This window comes from Cupressus sempervirens, chromosome 2 (genome assembly GCF_028749045.1).
Source record: "Cupressus sempervirens isolate cs-2001-9-10 chromosome 2, ASM2874904v1, whole genome shotgun sequence".
NCBI classification, from domain to species: Eukaryota; Viridiplantae; Streptophyta; class Pinopsida; order Cupressales; family Cupressaceae; genus Cupressus; species Cupressus sempervirens.
In genome coordinates this window covers 331,498,799-331,524,135 of record NC_143119.1, presented here as the reverse complement: position 1 = coordinate 331,524,135, position 25,337 = coordinate 331,498,799, and the positions used below count along the sequence as shown (strand labels likewise).

General features: G+C 34.5%; 1 pseudogene; it reads left to right on the top strand.

The window, feature by feature from the left end:
- The first annotated feature begins 9,662 nt into the window (after positions 1–9,662).
- LOC149572461 (putative 12-oxophytodienoate reductase 11 pseudogene) lies at positions 9,663–10,124 on the top strand (annotated as a pseudogene).
- Positions 10,125–25,337: the final 15,213 nt, after the last annotated feature.

The following is a 25,337-nucleotide window of genomic DNA, read 5'->3' as shown; positions in this document are numbered from 1 at the left end:
ACCATGTTTTCCATCTTTTAGAGCATATGTCACTGTCTTAAATTTTCCATAATCTACTATTTCATTTCCAATTGCATGTGTACTATCCATATGTTGACAAGTTGATAAAAGTTGCAAAGAACCACAAAATAAGCACGTACCATCCAAGCATGATGTCTTGTAAAATTGTTGGCCGTCCCTTATTTCACATAAAATGTTGGATATGAATTCCCTTGAAGATCTTGGTGGCTCATTTATGTCACAATCTTGCAAAACAAACTGAGAATGCAAAATTACGCATATATGCCTAAAAACATCAAAATGGTTAGAAAATTCAATATGTATCCTACAACAGCAAGTTGTGCGTGTGTGATTTATCTTCACATAAAAAGGTTTACCCATCTCAAAAAATCTTTGACTTATTCGAATTTGAGGATACATACCAATAAATTTTGCAAAAAATTGTGTTTGAGTTGTGTCAAAAAAATGTTTCGCATGTGGCTCGCGATTTTGGCTACCAATCCTCCTTCTTACAACATCTCTTTGATTAGGGGAAACACGTGTGTTATTTTTCCAAAAATCTTCGATCAATGATTTCAAGGCTTCACTAATTTTTTTATCCTTTCGCAGTAGTCTACCGCTAAATGTCCATAACTCATTTTTTTTTGGATCTTCCAATCTCTCACGCCTTAGCATGGCTCTCCTTAGAGTACCTCTACCAATTTTTAATGTTTTGCTTGTCTTTCTCATGAGTCGAGCTTTCTTCATTTGGCTACTTACTATTGTCACTGTAAGTACTCGTCTTGCGATATTACTATCTTTGGTGCGTGATTTAGAACCCACTTTGTCATAAGCATTCATTAGATTCTTTACAATATTTTTTTCATTGAAATCATCCATCGTTCTTAGCCCAAGAATCTTCATGATAGGCCTAAATTTTAAATTCCTCATCATTTCAACAAATAATTGGCATTGACCTATAATATTTAATTCATCAAAAAATAATCTCCACATACGATTAACTTTTCTTTGACAAGTACGCTTGCTAATCTTGTCAGGCATTGATTTCAAAATGTTACTATCAATATCAATAAAATATTTTGGTCTTCTAAAATGAATTCTAGAAGGTGTTATAATCTCTTCAATTCTCTCAACATTTTGAACATCAACATAAGGTTGAGTGTATTGCATACCTTGAACCAAAGATGATGTGCCTTGGCAATAAGATGCAAAAGATGGAATATCACCTACTTGATGTGTTGATGTTGTGCCTTCAACATGACATGATGGAGTGTGTATATCGTCGGATCTACAAATCAGTGTCTCTTCAACATGAGAGGACAATATGACTTCAACATTGGAAGATGGTGTAGCGGACGATATGAATCCAACATTAGAAGATGGTGTAGCTTCACAATTCAATTGTCTTCTTGAGCATAACAGTCTCATTCGTTCTCTTTGTCTTTCCAATTCTTCCTCTTTGTTTCTTGGTACCGATGGTTCTTGATCCTCTTCAAAAGTCAATTCTTCATTATTGCTTTGCAATTTTCTTTACTCACGTAGTAATTTCATTTTATCTCTTTTAATTGCCAAATCTCTCTCCCTATCTTCATTTGTTTGATTTTTTGGTTTCTTCCTTGGCATGATGATGATTTCTACATGTCAAATTATTCAAACATTTGAATTACTTAAAATGTGTAAATTACAAATTATTCAAATACATATAAAAATTATAATTATTTGAATGAATACACAATATATATATAAAATGACTTGTCAAATTTCTAACCATTTCGAAATAACATTTCATTGAAACATACAAATTTCAATAAATTCACTATATATTAAACAACATGTCAAATTATAATCAAATTTGTATCTATATATCAACAAACAATATTTAAAATAGATTACACTAACCTTTTCTATACAAGGAATATCCAAAAAGTCTTCAAATCGTGTATCCAATGATTGAATTTGGTGTTTGCTAGCTTCCAAAAGTGTTTGCCACCTTGAAATAGTGTTTGTTAGCTTGAAATATTGTTTGCCACCTTGAAAGAGTGTTTGTTGTGTTGAAACCCGCAATTTTTGTCGGGATAACAGATTGCAGAACAGAACAAAAGCAGAGAATGAATGGCCCCAAAGTTGTTTTTTGACTATTTTTAGGTGATTTCACATAGTGCGTACGCGCTATAGCACGTACGCACTATATGAGAACACATCACTCTCCACCCTCCGTACTCTCTCTCTCTCCCTACTCTCTCTCTCTTCCTACTCTCTCTCCCCTCTCCCATCCCCTACACTCTCTCTCTCTCCTGTCTCCCATCCTTTACTCTCTCTCACTCTCCCTCTCCCACTGCCTACTCTCTCTATCTCTCTCACCCTCTCTCCTCTCCCATCCCCTACTCTTTAGATCTCTCATACACACTCCCATCCTCCCTCTCCCACTTCTTTCTCTCTCTCTCTCTGCCACCTCCTACTCTCTCTCACACTCTCTCCCATCCCCTACTCTCTCTTACACACACTCCCATCTGCCCCTCTCTCCCATCCACTACTCTCTCTCTCTCTCTCTTGGGCTACTCTCTCTCTCCCCTCTCCCATCCCCTAAACTCTCTCTTTTGCAGATATACAGTCCCATCCCCCTCTCTCTCTCCCCTCTCCCATCCCTTACTCTCTAGATCACTCACACGCACTCCCATCCCTCTCTCTCCTCCTCTCCCACTCCCTCTCCCACCACCTACTATCTCTCTCTCTCTCAAGTTCTCTCTCTCCCTCTCTACTCTCTCTCTCTCTCTCCCATCCCCTACTCTTACTCTCTCTCTCTCTCTCTCCAATCCCCAACTCTCTCTCACACTCTCTCCCATCCCCTACTCTCTCTGACACTCTCTCTCATCCTTTCACTCTATCTCTCTCATCTTGTACTCTCTCTCTCTCTCTCTGCCACCTCCTACTCTCTCTCACACTCTTTCCCATCCTTTCACTCTGTCTCTCCCATCTCATACTCTCTCTTTGCGACCCCCTACTCTCTCTCTTTCACACACACACTCACTCCCATCCCCCCTCTCTCTTCTCTCCCATCCCCTATTCTCTAGATTTGTCACACGCACTCCCATCCCTCTCTCTCCTCCTCTCCCACTCCCTCTCCTAGGTCACCTACTATTTCTCTCTCTCAAGTTCTCTCTCTCCCTCTCTACTTTGTCTCTCCCATCCCCTACTCTTACTCTCTCTCTCTCCCATTCTCAACTCTCTCTCACACTCTCTCCCATCCCCTACTCTCTCTCACACTCTCTCCAATCCTTTCACTCTATCTCTCCCATCCCATACTCTCTCTCTCTCTGCCGCCCCCTACTCTCTCTCTCACTCTCTCCCATCCTTTCACTCTATCTCTCCCATCCTTTCATTCTGTCTCTCCCATCCTGTACTCTCTCTCTGCCACCCCCTACTCTCTCTCACACTCTCACACTCTCTCCCATCCCCTACTCTCTCTCTTTCACAGACACACACTCTCTTATCCCCCCACTCTCTTTTCTCCCATCCCCTACTCTCTACATCTATCACGCACACTCCCATCCCCCCTATCTCTCTCCCTCTCCCTCTCCTACCGCCTACTAGATCTCTCTCTCTCAAGTTCTCTCTCTCCCTCTCTATTCTCTCTCTCTCCCATCCCATCCCTTACTCTCACTCTCTCTCTCTCCCATCTCCTACTCTCTCTCACACTCCCATCCCCTAATCTCACTCTCTCTCTCCCATCCCGTACGAGCTCTCTCCACCACCACCTACTCTCTCTCACACTCTCACACTCTCTCCCATCCCCTACTCTGTCTCTCTTACACACATTCCCATTCCCCCCCTCTCTCTCTCCCTCTCCCACTCCCTCTCCCACTTCCTACTTTCTCTCCCCCATCCCCTACTCTCTCTCTCCCCTCTCCCCCATCCCCTACTCTCTCTCTTTCATAGACACAGACTCCCATCCCCCCCCCTCTCTCTCTCCTCTCCCATCCCCTACTCTCTAGATTTGTCAACACACACTCCCATCCCTCCTCTCTCTCCCTCTCCCACTCCCTCTTGCACCACCTACTATCTCTCTCTCTCAAGTACTCTCTTTCCCTCTTTACTTTCTCTCTCCCATCCCCTACTCTCACTCTCTCTCTTCCATCTTCTACTCTCTCTCACACTCTCTCCCATCCCCTACTCTCTCTCTCTCTCTCTCTCTCTCTCTCACCCCCATCCTATACAAGCTCTCTCTACCACCCCCTACTCTCTCTCAAACTCTCACACTCTCTCCCATCCCCTACTCTATCTCTCTTATGCACATTCCCATTCCCCCCCTCTCTCTCTCACACACACTTCCTCTCCCATTGCCTACTCTCTCCCATCCCCAACTCTATCTCTCTTACACACTTCCAATCCCCCTCTCTCTCTCCCTCCCACTCCCTCTCCCATCGCCTACTATCTCTCTCTCTCTCTCTCTCTCTCTCTCTCTCTCTCTCTCTCTCTCTCTCTCTCTCTCTCTCTCTCTCTCTCCTCTCTCTCCCATCCCCTACTCTCACTCTCTCTCTTTGCCACCCCTACTCTCTCTCACACTCTCACACTCTCTCCCATCCCCTACTTTCTCTCTTACACACACTTCCATCCCCCCTCTCTCTCCCTCTCCCACTCCCTTTTCCATTGCCTAATCTCTTTCTCTTCCATCCACCCTCTCTCTCCCTCTCCCACTCCCTCTTCCATTGCCTACTCTCTTTCTATCCCATCCCCTACTCTCTCTATCTCTCTCTCCCCTCTCTCATTCCCTACTCTCTCTCTTTCACACACACCCATCCCCCCTCTCTCCTCTCCCATCCTACTCTCTCTCTCTCTCTCTCTCTCTCTCTCTCTCTCTCTCTCTCCCTCTCCCTCTCCCTCTCTACTCTCTCTCTGCTACCCCCTACCCTCTCTCACATTTTCACACTCTTTCTCTTTCTCTCTTACAGACATTTCCATCCCCCCCCTCTCTCTCCCTCTCCCACTCCCTCTCCCATTGCCTACTCTCTCTTCCATCCCCTACTCTCTCTCAAACTACTCTATCTTCCCCCTCTCCCATTCCCTACTCTCTCTCTTTCACACACATGCACTCCCATCCTCCTCTCTCTTGCTCTTCCTCTCCCACTCCGTCTCCCACCACCTACTCTCTCTCTTCCCCATCCCCTACTCTCAATCTCTCTCCCAACTTGAACTCTCTCTCCCATCCCCTACCTTCAATCTCTCTCCCCCATCCCGTACTCTATCTTTGCCACCTCTACTCTCTCTCTCACACTTCCTCTCTCTTGCATCTTGTACACTCTTTGCCACCCCTACTCTCTCACATTTCCTCTATCTCTCATCCTATACTCTCTCTGCCACCCCTACTCTTTCTCACTTCCTCTCTCCCCTCTCTCGTCCCCTACTTTCTCTCTATCTCTCTCACACACACAAATAGCCATTCCCTCGCCCCACCCCGCTAGCTCTCTCTTGGTTTTGGTTTGCAATTTAGGTCTCAATAGTGCATACGCACTATAGCGCGTGAGCACTACCTCAAATTCACTAGCATTTTAATAGCATGTGCGCGCTATAGGGCTCACGCGCTATAGGGTGCACGCACTATTCAAAGTTTTGCATTAAAACCAAGCCTAAGGCTTGGTTTTGCCTTGGAGATCCAACCCAAAGGTTTGGAGTTTATAAACAGGTCTAAGACGTGTTTTTCAGCAAACATACAAAAAATGATTGATTTTTCTTGTGTGCTCTCCTTCAAGATTCCTCGTGGTTGGGTATCGATAACATCAGGTTACATAACATTATAGGTCTCTATGTTAGCTATCTAACCATATAATTTATTTTTAATTTGAACTATTTTAAGTCTTTCATCTATAATTTCTTTTGAATGTATGTTCATTTTTTGTCAGAAACCACCATGTACTAATTGGGCTGTAGATTTTAGCTCATTCATCGAATTTTGTAACAACTTAGTTTTTTAGAAACTAGACTCCATTCTACACACTTTGAAAAAAAGAAGTTTTGATTTTAGAATAGTTTTCAATCATTTCTAGGGGGAGCACATAGATATTTCATGTTTTTGGGATGGGTCTAATTTAAAAATTCATTAAAAAAAAAATACACATTTTAAAATTACCTGAAAAATCTGGGATAAACTATATAGTGTTAGGTAACTTTTGACTAGAGCGATTAAAGAATTTCAAAAAAAAAGTTAAAATTTTAGGGGGGCCACACTTTGTACTATGTTTTTTTTTTGGAATAAACAGTACCACTTTCTATGGCCCCCTTTTTTGAGAACCTAAAACTAAACCATTTTGAAAAAAAATTAGTAGTTTAGAAACTAGATTCAAAGGACTACGACTTTTGTTTTTGTCATATCTTAAAATTTTAAGCGTAACTATCTTCAAATTCTTGTTGAAGTCCAGAATTTGTTGATTTCAGAAAAAAGGTGTCCACTTATACCCCCCTTTTGGCACCACAACTTGTTGCACTTACCCCCCTAGAGAGCCATTTTGTCAAAACAAATGAGTTTTTACAAATCGAATTATTGAGCCTTAATATGATATCTAAAATTAAAATACAAAGAACCAAATCTGTTTAGAATTCAGAGAGCTTTCCAAAACTGTAGACTTTCCAAAAAATTCAATAATTTGCACCCTAAAAAAAATTTTCATGAAAAAATAAGAAAAAATTATAAAAAATAAAAATACCTTGGGAGAATCTAAAAATTGGACTAAAGCTTGTCTAATATGTTGCCACCTTTCAAAATAAAATTCAGAACAAAATACCAAGTTGTTTAGGAGATACGATCAAATCTTTTAGATGTAGGGTTTTTTGCCTCCAAAAAAATTTGCACAAAGGGGGTTAACTCCAAAAATATCTAAAATTAGAAAGTAAAGGTTGGTTTCCCATGATGGGTGCCAAAAATGTATGCCTAAAATGTGAGCACACTTCTATGAATCATTATATCCAAGATTACTCAAGAATGAGGTCTCGAATGGCGACTCATAGCTCTCTATTCATGAAGTGCAAGGGTTTGTAATGGAGGCCCTCAATTTCACCTTGTTTGTGCCCATGCAAGTACACCATAAAATGAGAGATTCAAATATCAAAATATGAATACAAATGATGATGCAAACTAATCTAAATGATGATAATGCAAAGCAATGCAAGAAAAAAATCTAATCTATGAAAGAAAATAACTATGCAATATTTAATCTATGAAAACAAATATGGATCTAAATTAATATGAAAATGCAAGTATGGATCATGATGATGAAAGCCATGGATACATGAGAGAAGAAGACAAGAAGATAGAAGTTCTCCACAAAAAGCTTTAATGCTCAAACTCTTTCAAAAATCACTCTCCAAACCTACAACATAATAATAGCATAATCGTGGATGTCAAAACATACAGCATAACAATAGCATAATCATGGATCTCAAAAATGAGGAGAGGGCTCTCCTTTATAAAGAAAAATGTGGCAGTGGGAGGCTTCTCACAACCAACATGGGATAATAGAGTTTGATCCATGTGAGACAAAATTCCACCAATGAAAAAAGAGGAGGAAAATTAAATGAGGGAAGGAAAAAAGAGTTTATTTCATTTCCTTTTTCACATGAGATTTTATTTAATTAAAAGGGAGCAAGTTCTTTTAATTAAATAGGAAATATTTAATTAAATTAAAAGAGGAATCTTCTTTTAATTCAAAGGGGATTTTATTTAATTAAAAGGGAGCAGGTTCTTTTAATTATATAGGAAATATTTAATTAAATTAAAAGAGGGGTTTTATCTTAATTAATTAAATGTGGATTAATTATTTAATTAAAAGAGAGGTTTTCTTTTAATAAAATAAGAATTCAGATAAAATGATCAAACCTTAGGAAATATTAAAATAATTAAATTAATTACAATTTGATCAAAGAAATTGACTTGAATTGATTTAATAAAATATTGCAAACCATTGATTCAAGAAATTTGATAAATTGAATAATGGGGGCCCATAGTGTAGGTGACTATTTTAGGGTGCATACAATGAGCTCCTCCACAAAGAGTTTTCAAAATTAACATTGATGGCTTGTCTTGAGGGAATCTTAGTCATGCTAGAACTAGTATAGTAGGGTATGATAGTGCTAGGGATGTTCAAATTATTTTTTATATTTATAAGGGTCTTCATACAAATAACTCCATAGAGGCTCTCATTGTTTTGTATTATATGGAATGATGTTGTATTCTTGGTCGGAAGAGGATTATTTATAAATCTAACTCTCAGGCGGTTGTGACTTTGTTGAATAAGCAACAATTAGATGATGTCATTTGACACTTTCCTTTAGTCATTCATCAAATTCATAGGTAGTGTGAATCTTTGGCTTATGCTACTTCTATTCAGATTCCAAGCAAGCAAAGTAAAGAACTAGATTGTGTAGCCAAATAGACTTCTATTCAAATGAAAGGTTGAAATATTATCCACAAGAAGCAATTTTTTTTTGGAGTTGTCTCAAATATTGGACAATTAGTAGATAAAGATAGAAGTTAATAATTTATTCTCTTCTTTATGAGTTGATTAACCTTTTTTACTTTATAATTATCTTTATTTTGAATAAAATTTTACTCCAATTTAAATTTATAGATTATAACTTATTAATTTTTACGCCGAGAGGCGTTCTATACAATGGCAGCACAAATGCCCAGCACAAGAATATGCCAAGATTCCTGTCAATAAAAAAGAATTGGGAGCAGTTACAAACTTCCAAATTAAATATTAAAAAAGAATTCCCGAAATAATAGCTGGCCGAAATAATAGGAAGCCAAATGGAGGCCGAAATAATAGGCCCGAAAAAGTAGGGCCCGAAAAAGTAGGACCCGAAAAAAATAGGGCCCGAAAAAATAGGGGCGAAATAATTTCAATATGATTTTTTTTTTGTTAAATATAATTTTGCATGCACATTCATGCTTTTTTTTTGCGGGGAGTGGGGGAATTTGAAACAAATTCGTGGAATGTGAAGAGACGTCTGTTGGGGGATATGAGGAGCCTCTCAGAAGTTATAAAACCAAGGCTCCTCATTTCATTTTCATTTTATGTTTTTGCAGGAAGGAAGAGGTGGAGGTTATTGGAGGATTAGATTGGAGTTTTTGAATAGGAGTAAATTGAAGTTTTGGAGTAACATTTTTGCAGGTGAGATTTCTATTTTTTATTTACATTTTCATTTAGATTTAGATGTAGATGTAAATTGAAATTCAAAATTAGTTATAATATTCTACTTTGATTTAGATTTCAATTTTAATTAATTTCAATTTGGTTGGCTCTCCTCCACAACAAACAGTGTATTGTGTATTTAATGGGTGCATTGGAATGCAGATTATCAGCCTAATGGCCAATCTCCAGTTTCCTCCACAAGCAAACCAATCTCTGGAAAGATCCCTCTTCCGAACCGAAAGGATGTGGCAGATTTCTTTCCTCCCCGGCCTTTGAAAATAGAGGAAATTCCCAATATAGTTGCTGATTTTCGAAATGCTGCCAGGAATGCAATAGATGCAGGTATGTTTTTTTATTCTGATCTATCTTGGTTTGAAGAAGAGAATGTTCCTTTTGTTGACATAATTAGTCCTTTTACGAACAAGGTTTGATGGTGTTGAGATCCATGGGGCGCATGGGTACCTTGTGGACCAGTTCATGAAGGATAGCGTGAATGATCGAACAGATGGCTATGGCGAAACATTGAAGAATTGTTGCAGATTTGCACTTGAAGTTGTGGAAGCAGTGGTGGAGGAAATCAGAGTAGAGCATGTGGGAATTCGGCTTTCTCCATTTTCGGATCATGCAGAAGCGTATGACTCAAATCCAGAGGCACTGGGACTTCACATGGCAGAGGCTCTGAATAAATATAAGATATTGTACACTCATTTCTTTGAGCCCAAGATTGATAATTCGCAGACGACAATAGCGAGTGAAAAGAGCCTGATTCCCATAAGAACAGCATTCAAGGGAACATTTTTGGCTACAGGGGGTTATGATCGGGATGATGTTAACGAAGCTATTTCCAGTGGCAAGGCAGATTTGATTGCTTATGGCCGACTATTCTTGCTAACTGATATTTCTATTGTATATTCTCATGCCCAGCACGGGAAGTTTTAATCTATATAGTTTATTTTGTGCGTTTAGTGCACAAAATAAAGAATGCATATGCAATCAATTTTTTTATCAATCTTTATGATAGCTTTTTTTTTTTAAATAGAAAATAAAAAATAGAAAATAGAAATTATTCTTTTATGTATGTAGAAAAAAATTAGAAAGATTTTATGTATGTAAAAAATTAAAAGAATTCTATATACATCTAGATTTTTTGAAAAGAATTCTATTTACATCTAGATATTTTGATTGAAATAACCATAATGTAAAAACAAAATATAAAATAGAAATGTTAATATATGTATGTAGAAAAAATTAGAAAGATTGCATGCATCTAAAAAAATTCTATTTACATCTAGATTTTTTTAGAATGGAAACAAATGGATAATAGAAATATCAGTTGCATGTTTGTAAAAATAAATTAGAAAAACATGTATCTAGAAATTAAAAAGATTCTATATGTGTCTAATTTTTAGATTTTACTTTATTCTAAACTAATTATTGATGGAAATATATTTTAAAAATATTTATGTAGTTTAAAGTTTAGATTTTAATTAATTTGTATGCAAATAGGAAAAAGAATAAATATTTTATATCTATGTAGATTAATTTCTATTTTTAAAATTTACAAGTAAATGAGTACTTTATTCATTTAAAGTAAACAAGTTTTTAAGTAATATATTTTTATTTTAGAAATATATTAATCATAATGTTCATTTATTATTACTTATTTAATATACTTACTCTCAAATCTAAGACAATAGAAATGATATTTTATTAACTTTGAAATAGGGAAGTGTTAAGCAAGTTTGTTTACAAAAATACGAAAAATATATTTGGTCTTTGATCAAATTGGAGTTAATATTAGAAATATAAATATGATCATTAACAATTAAGCTAAATTCAGTTCAAAACAATAATATTATTTAAATTTAAATAAATCTTTTTGAAAAGAATTCTATTTACATCTACATATTTTGATTGAAATAACCATAATGTAAAAACAAAATATAAAATAGAAATGTTAATATATGTATGTAGAAAAAATTAGAAAGATTGCATGCATCTAAAAAAATTCTATTTACATCTAGATTTTTTTTAAATGGAAAAAAATGGATAATAGAAATATCAGTTGCATGTTTGTAGAAATAAATTAGAAAAATATGTATATAGAAATTAAAAAGATTCTATATGTGTCTAATTTTTAGATTTGACTTTATTCTAAACTATTTATTGATGGATATATATTTTAAAAATATTTATGTAGATTAAAGTTTAGATTTTAATTAATTTGTATGCAAATAGGAAAAAGAATAAATATTTTATATATATGTAGATTAATTTCTATTTTTAAAATTTACAAGTAAATGAGTACTTTATTCATTTAAAGTAAACAAGTTTTTAAGTAATATATTTTTATTTTAGAAATATATTAATCATAATGTTCATTTATTATTACTTATTTAATATACTTACTCTCAAATCTAAGACAATAGAAATGATATTTTATTAACTTTGAAATAGGGAAGTGTTAAGCAAGTTTGTTTACAAAAATACCAAAAATATATTTGGTCTTTGATCAAATTGGAGTTAATATTAGAAATATAAATATGATCATTAACAATTAAGATAAATTCAATTCAAAACAATAATATTATTTATATTTAAATAAAATAAGCCATGTTTACTTTGAAACATCAAACAACTAATTAACTAATACAATAATTAAAATAAATGAATCTATTATGACATAGAAAAATATTTTCAAAGTATAATTTCTTTGTTTTTGAATCAATATGAGTTTTTTTTTCTACTTGAAAAGATAAACCATCCTAATTGTCATCCTTAGTTAACCCTAACAACAACCCCTACCTTAGCCCTAGCCCCAACAATGATGTACAATATAACTATAATCCAACATTAAACTATAATTATAGCACTAAAACATATCCCTATTGATATTCTAAACTCTAATCATAACGAAAATCTTAGTCCAAACCATAATCTAAACCAAAAACCTACACACTAATATTGGTTATAGTCCTAACCCTAAAATCTAACCCTTAACCATAATGTAAAAACAAACTCCAAAATATTGATCAAAATCCTAAACCTACCTATATGGATAACCATGATATTAAACTCTAAATCCAGTCCCAAGGTCCTAACCATGGTGTAAACCTATAACCGAACTCTTAAAAAATTTACTAATCCCTGATCCTAATCACATTCCCAACTTTAAACTTGAACCATAAACCATAGTTGTAACCATAATCATAAACTTAAACAAAACCCTAACCCTAAAGGTACAATCATAAAATTAATAATAGCTTAGACCCTAATCCTAGCACAAACCACAATCATGACCAAATATAAATCTTCACCTTACCCCTAATCATAATTTCAATGTTAACCCTAACATTAGTTTCAATCCTACCATGATATGAACCCAAATATAGACTTCACCTTGATCCTCACCCTAATCTTAAGTCTAATTAAACCCTGACTAAAACCTAATCTAAATGATATATCTAACTATAATCCTAACTTTAATTATCATACAATCCAATGCTAACCCTCATGTATATTTAATCCCTAATCTTAACTCTAAATATTCTATAAACTCTAGAATTGACCTTGATTCTAACCATAACCCTAAAATCTAAATTGTAACCATAGCACAAAAGGTGGGGACCCCCACTACATGGCACAATTCTGGGTCTTGGAGCCTTGCGAAAGCACTACAGAGTGAGGAAATGTCAGGAAGGTGACATGTAGTAGCATGACGCAATTTTGGGCTTTAGAGCATTGCAGAAACAATGCAGCATAAGGAGGCGCTAGAATGGAGACTCATGGAAACAAGAGGAAAGACATTCATGTTGCTAGCAAAAAACTATGAAAAGAGATAACATGATGTCTTAACCTTCCACAAAAAATGCAACGTTGATCCCAAGGGGGAATTTGGTTTCCCCAAAAATGAATGATGGTCATCGATGAAGGTCTTCCTCTCGAAATAGACGGCATAGATGCATCGTGAATCCTCACCAATGAAGGATTAAATCACAACCGTCGATGTAGATTCTCCCCTCAAAAAGGATGACTGAGATGCAACAAGGAAACTCCTCCCAATGAAGGATTAAGTCACATTCGTCGATCAAGATTGGCTTTATTTCCAATGGATGATTAAGATGTAGTGAAGAGATTCCTCCCAACAAACAAAGAAGATAGCACAAAAGGTGTGAACCCCCTCCATGTGGCACAATTTTGGGTCTCAAAGACTCATGAAAGAATTGTGGAGTGAGGAAATGTTGGAAAGGCAATGCGTGGTAGCATGATGCAATTTTGGGCTTCAGAGAATTAAAGAAACAATGTAGCATGACGATGCATCAGAATGGAGATGCATGGTAGCATCTTGTGCAATTCTAGGCTTTAGAGTGTTTCGAAGACACTAGCGTATAAAGAAAAGTTAGAATGGGAATGCACGGTAACATCTTGCACTTTTGGGAAGATGGGAAGATAGCTCGCGAAGAAATAAGAGTTATCGAATCTTGCAGCATGAATCAACCCAACCAAGAAAAAATGATCCAGCGTGGTCAATGAAGAAATCGAGCCAACACAAAATGTTAGCCGCCAAATTTAGCGATGTTAACCCTCTGCAAAGAACCTATCCCATTTAAGGTCTCTCAGATCAGACATCAGTGATGGGTTGAATAGGGGGAAAAAATAGCACACAATGCCCTCCTAAATGAAATTCTAAATGTAACACTAATAACCATGGTCCTACTTCTTTCCCTAACCTTATCCATGAGCGTGGGAATATACATATTATTATATAGGGCACCTTATATAATAATAAATATAATCTAAAATCCCAACCCTTACTCCCCTCCTAAATATAACTGTGACCATAAGAAAACTTCTAAATATAACCCTTCCTCTAACTCTAGCCTTAACCATGAGCATAACCCTAGCCTTAACCATGAGCATAACTCTAACTCTAGATCTGACTCTACCATAATTGGACACTAACCCTAACCCTAACCTTAATTTTGATCCTAACTCAAACCCTAACCCTAACTCTAACCTTAACCTTGATTCAAACCTTAACCCTAACCCTAACCCTGGCCTTACTATAACCCTAACCCTAATCATAACCATAACCATAACTCTAACCCTAACCTTAACCATGGCCATAACTCTAACCCTAACCTTAACCATAAACATAACTCTAATCTGAACCTTAACCATAACTCTAATGATAACCATAACCATAATTCTATCCTTGACCTTAACCATAGCTCAAACCCTAACCCTAACTCCAACCCTAACCCTAATGCTAACCCTAACCCTAATTCTATCCCTGAGGTTAACATTAACTGTAATGTTAACTTTGTCCCTAACCATATATCTACGTATGACTATAACATTTTACATTACAATATCCCAAAAAAAAAAAAATTTTTATCTAAATTAAATTCCTTATATTAAATTAAAAGATATATTTGACTCAAACCCTATCCCTAACCCTATCCCCACTATAACCCTAACCATAACCATAATGATGACTCTAACCCTAACCTTAACCATGAGCATTACTCTAAACCTAACATTAACCATAAGCATAACTCTACCCCTAACTCTAACCCTAATTCTAACTCTACCATAATTGGATTCTAATCCTATCCCTAACCCTAACTATAAGCATAAGTCTGACCCTAGCCTTAACCATGAGCATAACTCTAACTTTGGATTTGACTCTACCATAATTGGACTCTAACCTTAACCCTAACCTTAATTTTGATCCTAACTCAAACCCTAACCCTTTAAACTCTAACCTTAACCTTGACTCAAACCTTAACCCTAACCCTAACGTTAGCCTTACTATAACCCTAACACTAACCCTAATCATAACCATAACTCTAACCCTAACCTTAACCATGACCATAACATTAACCCTAACCTTAAGCATAAACATAACTCTAATCTAAACCATAACCATAACTCTATCCCTAACCTTAACCATAGCTCAAACCCTAACCCTAACTCCAACCCTAACTCTAATTCTAACCCTAACCCTAATTCTATCCCTAAGGTTAACATTAACTATAATGGTAACTTTGTCCCTAACCATATATCTACGTATGACTATAACATTTTACATTACAATATCCCAAAAATAAAAAATATATTTTTAATCTATATTAAACTCCTTATATTAAATTTTTAAAAATATTTTGAAGCATAATTTTATACTAACTCCATACAACTCTAATTAAAAATTAATTAACAATTTTATAGTAACCTTATCAAAATAAAAAATAAAAAGTAAATATTTTTCCTATTGCGCCGCGACTGCCACTAGCTATGTATACCTCTATATATATTACGCCGAGATTAATCGTTCTCGAGGCGCCTATTTTTATTTTCATTAATCCCAACTTCGATTAAAATAACTTTGGGATTAAATAAAAATAGGCGCCTCGAGAACGATTAATCTCGGCGTAATATATATAGAGGTATATATAGCTAGTAGATTATAACTTATTAATTTTTTATTTTAGAATCTTCTTAACTCCCAATAAATTCTAATTTTTAAAATATATAACTTTCTTCTCTATGAAACATTATGAGTCTAATTATCAATAAAAGTCTATTATATGATCTTTTAATGGACAACTCAACATCTAGAGCTACCCCAAAGTTCTGCTAAGAAAACAAACGGGGGTCAATAACAGATAACGCAAGCATGATAAGATACGTGTCATTCAAGGTGAGTAAACGTATTGAAAATAAATTGCAGGAAGGAAAGAATAATTTCATCTGCAAACTCAACTGAAATAAAGAATGTATTGGAGGAGATATAAAAATGAGATGTAGAAAGCAGTTTGGTTGCAGGGTGCACCAACTTTATCTACTCCTTCCCTTCTCCGGCTAATTAGTTAAACAACTGTTTCTGAACTATTCTTCAATGCATTTATTATGCTAACTTGATTTTATTGACTAAAATGAGTATTATCCATAATCTAGAAGCGAATTCAAACACAGATAATTGTGAAAGCTACAACTACGATCTTCAACCTAAGAATGAAGTTTTGACCATTTACAGATTTTGTGGCCTATCGTTTTAACCTGAAGTATGATGATAATGATAATGAAAATCAATTCCAAATGAAAGTAACGTTGAAGAGGGAAGAACACAAATAGTTTAGAGGAAGAAGATCGTGGTAGGCTGAAGTGATGCAACGAGAAATAGGAGAGGCACAATAAGACATCTCTCATTAGGAGAAGGCAAAAGCATGTTAAAGTGATTGATGGTTATGTAGAAGAAAATATAGCTTGAGAGGGGGAAAGTTACAAGAGAAATCTAGGGTGCCAGAATAGAGTAATAATACTTGAAGAGATATTATGTATGCATAATAATAAATCTAATATTAGGAGGGATCATAGGAAATTGACAAGAGACATTTAGGGTGTCAGAATAAAGTAATAATACAAAGAGATATGATGTATGTATAATAATAAATCTAGGAGGGATCATATACATGTAGTTTCATAGGAAATTGACAAGAAGTTAGTAAACAATAGAACTTAAAGGAGGAAGTTTATAAATATATGTTTATAAAGTATTTCACCAATATGTAGTATTTCATTAATATGTAGAGAGTAATATCAAATAATACTTCATTTAATATAAGATGAATGAGAAATTTACAAATCATGATATATAGTTCATAATTTATAGGATCCTTTTCAGATGCTTTTCATTGATATCGATTTAATGTTTTTTATTTAAGTAGATCTTCAATTCCTTTTGTTTTAATCATTAGCAAAACATAATTTTTGCAATGCATACATACATTCAATATCATAATCGACTTTGGTAACCAATGAGTTTTTGATTAAAATTACCTCAAAGAATAGTGAAAGGTTTTAGAAAATAGCATAAAACAACTCATTGAAGCCAATAGTTTTTGGTTAACATTAGAAAAATAACATAATTCAAAAAGATTAATTAAAAACTATCAGGTCCCCTTCCTTGATCATTTGTTCTCCAGCTTCCTAGTCCACGTGTACTCCTTGCTCTACCAATTTGTCTACTTGAACTTGCACTTTCACCCTTTAGATTTTGTACTTGGAAATAACCTCAAATGGTGTGTTTTTAACTTTGGTTTTCTGATTATATTCACCTTCGCCTTATACTTAGTCATATTACTTTCTATTTTGACAATCTTTGGGTGCAGCTCATCAACTTGTCATATGTTGTCAATTGTTTCCTCATTGGCTTTCTCCATAGAAATGTTTTCCTATACCTTATCTTTGAACTCATGAATTAATTCAAACCTATCTTAACTTTATTCTTCCTTTAAAAATATATCTAATTCCTCAACTAGAAAATGAGACACCAGGTTCCAAAGGTCATGTTGAAATGGAACTAAGATTTGCCTTATAAAACTATCTACTTATTCATAAGAAATAATCTTTCACTCTAACGTATCCATCCAAGTCATAAATTCATAATCAATCAATTTATCATTTTTTTTAAATCTATTATTGTTGCAAGGGACATCTTTGAGCTCTCTTGAAGCTCAAATAAGTTAGTTGGTAAACATCACTCTCTCTTTTAAGGCTCAACAAATTGTTCTCCCACTTTTTCATTTAACCAATTATTTATGTGTACTTTTTTCATGCCCTCTTGAATAAAATAAACTCTTATCAAAAATAAGATTTTTTACCCATTTATCCATTGTTAGGGTGACACTTTGGGATTATTTTAATTTTCTTTAATCTATTAAAGTTTAATTCATAACTAGGAATAGGTATGTTTTCCTCAAAGTGTTTTCCTTCTTCTTGCATGATAGATCAAATAAAATAGATTAAAGATTTGACCTACCTTTGAAGCTCTTGTTTTTAGGTTCTTCTATCCTTACTCTTTGTGTTAAGGTGCCAATAGAATTCTTAGTATGATAAATGTCACTTTCTTTTTTAGTTGGCCTCATGCCAATCCTACTTAAATTTTTAAGTCTTTTTTTGTAGATTCATGTTCATTCTTTTCACTGATGGGGTTGGTTATCTCTAAGAATCTTCAATCAATAACCAAATCTATTGCCACTCTAGACATTCTTTTAGCCCTCTTGGCTTATGAGTTCCTTTTAGAAACTTGGTGAAAATGTCAACCTTTATTTCAACCAAAAACATATGCATCTTTTCCTTTTTGACGACTTCTTTAATCCAAGGACATGAGCTAATGTAGTATGACTACACACATTGACAATGGCATTTCTTGGTGGTTGTAAATTGGGAAAGGAAAAAATCACCAAGGATGTCAAACTATGGATTGTCAAGATTATATTAGAAATATCATCCCCTCTAATTTGGTGTAAGATGATGATAAATCACTCTCTTGAGTATTATTATTAGCATACAATAGACCAATGATAGAAGGGGAAAAGGTAGTGCAAACCTTTTTATTAGTAATGTTCACTTTACATTTGGACTTCAATTTTATTTTCTTGTTTGAAACACTCTTCTTCATCCTTTCCTAGCTAAGATTTTTCTCCCAAACTTGTAGATGTTCAAGTGGTTAGCCTACTTACAAGAGTGGGGCTCTATCGTACATTTTTCTTAGTATCGGTGAATCCCTCAAGAGTTGAGATCTTAGTGCATTCCTTGATCTTTCTCTCAATCTACTTTCTAGCCATTATGTCACATGATAAGTTTTCTTCTTTGTTGGTCCACACACAAGTAAATTTATATACTGAGAGAGGATGAATCAATATATTATATATGACTTCAAATTCTTTTATTGATCTTTTCCTCACATTGGTCTATAGTTAGTGATTTGACTATAACTCAACCGATTAAGATTAAGAAAAAGTAACTAAGATAAATATGAAATTACGTAGTTAACACAAGAATTTATCTCATGGAAACTTGACTAGGGTAAAACCATGGTGTGTGAGATGATCCTCACAAAATTTACAATTCCCTAAAGTGTGCCTAGTTAAGAGCTTGTCTTTGTTAAAAGATTACAAGGATGTTGTCAAGTGTCACCTAGTTAAAGGATTTAGTAGAGACTTGTCAGAGTATTTCTTGGTTAAGAGAAGCCTAGTTAAATGACTTCATAACACAAACTATTGTGTCACCATGTTAGAGGATTTTCATACAAAGAACTTGTTAAAGCTATCCCTTAATAGGACTTGTTGTTGTAGTGATTAGAAAATAATAGAAATTTTGATCTAAATAGAGTCATTATTATATTTAGTTGGATATAGATCACCTATATGCACTTAAACCTATTTTTACCTTTCACTTCCCTCCATTGGCTGTACAACTTAAATATGATCTGTGTGTGCTTGGCTCTGCTGACTGTGGTACACTCTTTCATTGTGTTAATTGGTACATTGGCTCTCATCAACACCCTTCCTACTAATACATTGTTCTCGACTCTTTCTAGTCAAATTATTCCTTGTGAGATTATAGTTAGCTCAACTACGTAGCTTCTTGAGCTTACACTGCAATCTACTTGTTCTTTCAAAATGAAAGTATTTTATATCATATTCATACACTTAATTATAAAACCCTAATCTAAGAAGTCAAATTTTAATTCTCCATCCTATGTCTATCTTGTACTCTTATCTTTGTCTTGTGTCACTCTTGTTAAATGTACCTTTTAGGAGTGGAAGTCATAGATGTTCTATGACTTCAATGGCTTTCTCAACTAGAAAAAATTCAAATTTGAATTCTGTCATTTTTCGTCAATGTGATAGCATCATCACCATTAAAGTATCTTGCCTTTCCACAACCATCCTACTAATGTGCCTCATTCTTTCCTTAAGTCCATATGTACTTAACACAATTTCAATTAAGTTCATTTCCTCTTTTTACTACCTCATATTTTCTTGTCCCTCTTACTTCTTTGCCCATGCCTATAAATCGGAGTCACATTCATGTGCTCACAATGCTTCAATAGTCATGCCTTCATAAAGATCGATGTTTAGTCTTCACTTTGACATCAATGACAACTTATTCATAGTTGGTCATACTCAAACCTTCATCATTTGAGTTCCTTATACTTTTGATAATTATGCCAACAATCTCCCAATTGGAATTGATGGAAGCACTTTGATCATATCATTTACGACTACTTCATATATAGAAAATAATATTGTGACTTTACCTACCTCTTTCTTCTTGTCCAACATTGCCCCTTGAGATGATGCCTCATATTAAAAGTTCACTTACTTCTTCTTATCCTCTAGTAGTTACCTCTTTGTATGTCATTCACACTTATACCATCTTTTTCTACTTTGTGTTAATTCCTCCATCTCTTAATCTTTTGTCTTCTCCCTACTACTTCTTATTTCTTTTATATCAGTCCAAGAACAGATTTGTAACTCACACATCCAATTTCTTCTCATATTCAACCTGCCTAACAATAGCCATAAGCTCTCCTTTTATTCCTACTTCATAGGGTTGACCACTTTTCACAAGCAATGTGGGATAAATAAAATAAAAGTAAAGAAAAGAAAAAGCTAATGGTCACACAACTAGATAATTGCTAAAGTGGGGACATTACAGAATATGCCAGCTATCTATTATTTGGTTGGTACATACTCCAACCTTACTTCTTTCTCTTGTACTTTCTCTCTCAGGAAATGATACTTTATTTATATGTGGTTTTTCTTTGAGTGCATAACCAAATTCTTTGATATGTTTATTGCACTTGTTTTATCATAGTTGATAACTACTTCTCCTCCATCTTCTCTTGAATTCCTTCAAGTACTTTTTTGGTCCAAATAACATGTACCTAGTTCACTACTATAGCTATATAATTTTCTTCCATTGTTCACTATGATAGGTAGTTTTGCTTCTTGTTGGCCCATGCTACCAGTCTTCCTCTAAGAAAGAAGGCACTGTCAATCAAGTTGTTTTTATAATCTATGTTCCCTTCCTAGTCAACATCAGTGAAGACACTAAGCTCAAAGTTTCATTTGTAAGGATACTATAAACCATACTCTTTAGTACCCTTTAGGTACCTAAAGATTCTCTTCACACTGACCATGTGTGATTCCATTGGATTGGCTAAGAATCTAGCCACTATCCCAACAACTTATGTAATGCCTGAACTACTATGTACCACATACTATAGCTTACCAATCATAGATCAATAAAGAGTTTTATCCACTTCCATTCTCTTATCCTCCTTTAATAATTTACAATCAGATACCATTTGGGTGCCTCCCAATTTGGCCTCTTCTAGATTGAATATTTTGATAATTGCATTCACATATTTTTATATATAATTAATATTCCTCCCTTTAGTTGGGACACTTATAATCCAATGAAGAACTTGATTTATCCAATCATAGACATCTCAAACTCTGTGCTCATCTTGTCATCTCCTCCAAATATGAAGTCATCTACAAATACCTTTGCAATCATTAACCCAACTTATGTCTCCTTCTTCATGTGGATATTGTTATTATCATTGAATTTTGTGAATCAGCTCTTAATTGAATATAAGAACAATCTCTCGTGCCAACTCTTGTTTCTTTCTTTAGTCCATACATGGCTTTTTATAGTTTGCACACTTGATACTTTCCTTCTTTACTTTTAAACCATTTTGGTTTCTCTATTTATACCTCTTCCTCCAATACTCTATTTAGGAATGCAAATTTCACATCCTTCTAGTAAACATTAAAGCTCTTGTATGTTTCAAAGGCTAGGAGTATCATGAATCCCTCTAGTCTTGCCACCAGTGCAAATATTTCTCCATAGTAAATGCCTTCCTCCTATGCATACCATTTGCAAACAAGTCTAGTCTTGCTCCTGATTATTTCTTCATGTTCATTCATTTTTTTTCAAAAAAACCATTTTGTGTCTATGACATTTTTTCCTTAGGTTGGTTCACCAAGTTTCGTGTATCATTTTTCACTATCTGGTCAATTTCTTCCTCTGTGACATTTTTCTAGTCTTCATCATATAGAGCTTCCCTTGTGACTTTGGGATCTATGTGTGAGAGAAGACAAACTATATCTGTCACTTTCTTTCCAGTCATTAATACATCATTCTTATCTTTAATGATTTGATTAGCTAATTTGTTTCTTCTTACATACTTAGCTCGAACTAGTTATCCTTTAGGTGCTTCAACTCTTTGTTGTTCAATTTGTATTTCTTATGCCTATATATGCACTTATTCTTATGCCACCTCTACTAGTTCCTTTGGCACTAACTCTATCAATGGAGTGTATACAAATTATTTGTCTTCTTTGGACTCTTTATTTCTTCTTCATTCTTCTCAGAGAACTCACCTACCTTCACACTAGTAGGTCACAACTTTTTGTTTGTCTAGAAGTTCAAACACTGGTACACCTTGCTCTTTGTATAGTATCCCAAGAATACACCTTCATCGCTTTTAGGTTAAAACTTATATTGATATTCTTCCCTTTTACATAACATTTTATTCCAAATACTTTGAAGTAACGCACTGATGATGGGTGTCCAATAGGGTGTTTTTTTTTTGTACAATATTCAAGGCATACACATTTTTTCTTATAGATTTCAGCATCATTATTCTAAATCATCAATATTCTGGCATAGTTTATGGTTTTTTGATTTCTTATCTCTACAACACTATTCTATATTTTGTCATGGGAGTTGAAAACTTCCTCTTAATCCCTTGTTATTCATAGTATCTCTCAAATTCTTGTGAGGTGAACTCACCTCCCCATTCTAATATCAGGTGCTTTAATGCCTTAGCAGACTCCCTCTCTACCTTTTCTTTGTAGCCTTCAAACATGTGAAAATATTCTGACATCTTCTTTAGATAAAGAGTCCACATCATTTTATAAAAATCATCAATGAACAACATAAAATTCCTATCACAATATATGCTCTTAGTCCTAATGTGAAAACACAAGTCAGAGTGCACTATACGATTTTTTCAGAAGTAAATGATTTACTAGAAAAAATATAACTAGTCAACTTACCTAGTTGATAATCTTTATACATGACATTATCAAGTTTATTTATTGGAGGAAAGCTTCTTAGAAATTTATTTCTTCCTACCTTGAAAATAATCTCAAAACTTACATGACATAACCTCCTATACCATAACCAACTTCTATCATACTTAGCTATATATCAACTATTTACAAAAGAATTGAGGTAGAATAGATTATCTCTTCTTTGTTCACTTATACCCAATAGTTCATCTACCTTGTCAAGAACTCTATAAGGCCCTTTATCAAAATCAAACTTATAACCCTTATTGATTAGTTGAGTTGTACTTAGTAAGTTATATTTGAGACGTTCTACAAGATAAACATCTTCATAGTCACTTAAGTCATTTAGGGATACATTGTTCGTACCTACTATTGTACATGGAGAGTTGTTGCCCAATCTTACCATTTCTTTTTCATACTCTTCTACTTCATGGAGATTGATCCAATCACCATACATGTGGTGAGAGAATCCATTATCTATTATCTACTCCTTATTGTAGATGGTGCTTGAAATTAGGGCTTTTTCTACCCTTTAATCTATTATAGCACCAAATATTATTTCATCATTTTCATTGTATGAACTGATTGACTCCTCATCAATCACACCTTTTTCAATAATGTAATAATGCTTCTTCTCCCTTCCTTTGGAGCTTGCCCATATTTTGTCCTTCTCTTTCTTGATAGGATTGGGACATGTAGCTAAAATGTTTCCTACCATTTTATAGTTGAAATTTGTGAAAGGAAGCTTATCTTTATACTTCCATTTTCCTCTTGATAATCTTTTTTATGAACAGAGCCTATATATTTTATTGTTTATCTTCTTCGACATAGAGACTCTCAAGGTCTCTCTCATATCTAGAAGTACTTAACACCTCCTTTCAATTTTGGGTTCCAACAAGTGCAACTGAGGCTTTGACTTTGCTTTCACCCTTTGTTTGATTATTATCATAGTTGCTTAGTTCAAACACAATCAGCTTCCCTATCAATCCATCGCAAGATACCTTAATTTTTTCTAATGATATCAATTCTTGAATGATTGAGACTCTTATTGCATACTTGGGTAGCAAGGTTCTTAGTATCTTTCTCATCATATCAATTTCTTGTAGCATGTCTCCAATAGCTTGGATGGATAGAATCGTGTCCTTCACCCTCTTTCTATATTATTCAATGTCCTATCCTTCTTGCATTCTCATCTCATCATACTTCCCTCTTAGTATATTAGATTCAATTGTCTCAACATTCTTGTCTCTTCCATAGATGATCTTGAGATTTTCCCTCATCTCATAAGCAATATCAAGATTATCTACATCTACTTACTTAATTTATGATAGAGTGCCATCTAGATTATCCATGGTTATTAGATGAATGTATTTGTCCTTGATTTTATTAGAATTGAGTGGATATGTGGGCTCAACACACTTAACCTCATTATGATTCCAGTACCCTTCTCCAAGAGTTATTTGATGTAGTCTCATCTTTCTACACCACAAGATTTTTTTTTTTAACTTTAGTGGTTCTCTTTTCATTATCTTGATCTTGATCCTCAAGTTGTTAGACTCCTTTCAAAGGGCATAGGCTCTTATACTAATTATTGGTCCACATACATGTAAGTATACTAAGAGGGGGGTGAATCAATATATTCTAGATAACTTCAAATTCTTTTACCACTCTTTCCCTTACATTAGTCTATAGTTAGTGATGGCTATAACTCAACCAATTAAGATTAAGAAAAAATATTTAAGACCAATATGGCATCACATAAAAAATAATTTATCTCATGGAAACCCAACTAGGGTGAAAATAATTGTGTTTGTGACAATCCTTACAAAATTTGCACTCCTATAAAGTGCACCTAGATAAGAGCTTGTATTTGTTAGAAGATTATAAGGAATTCATTAAAAAAATTGACGTGTCACCCTATTAGGGATTTTTCATACAAAGAACTCAATAAAGTTCATCCTCAATAGGAATAATTGTTGTAGTGATTATAGAACAACATATGTTTTTATCTAATTAATGTAGCTAATATATTAGCTAGATATAGATCACCTACATGTGCTTGAACTTGGATGTACTTTCCTCTTCCCTCCCCTAACTCTATAACTCAAACATGATCACTATGTTCTTTTGTTGGAGTCTATTCTTGTAAGGAACATACCAAGTAGATTTAAACCTAATACCAGGAAGCAAAGACAGGGACAAGCCTAAGGATGAG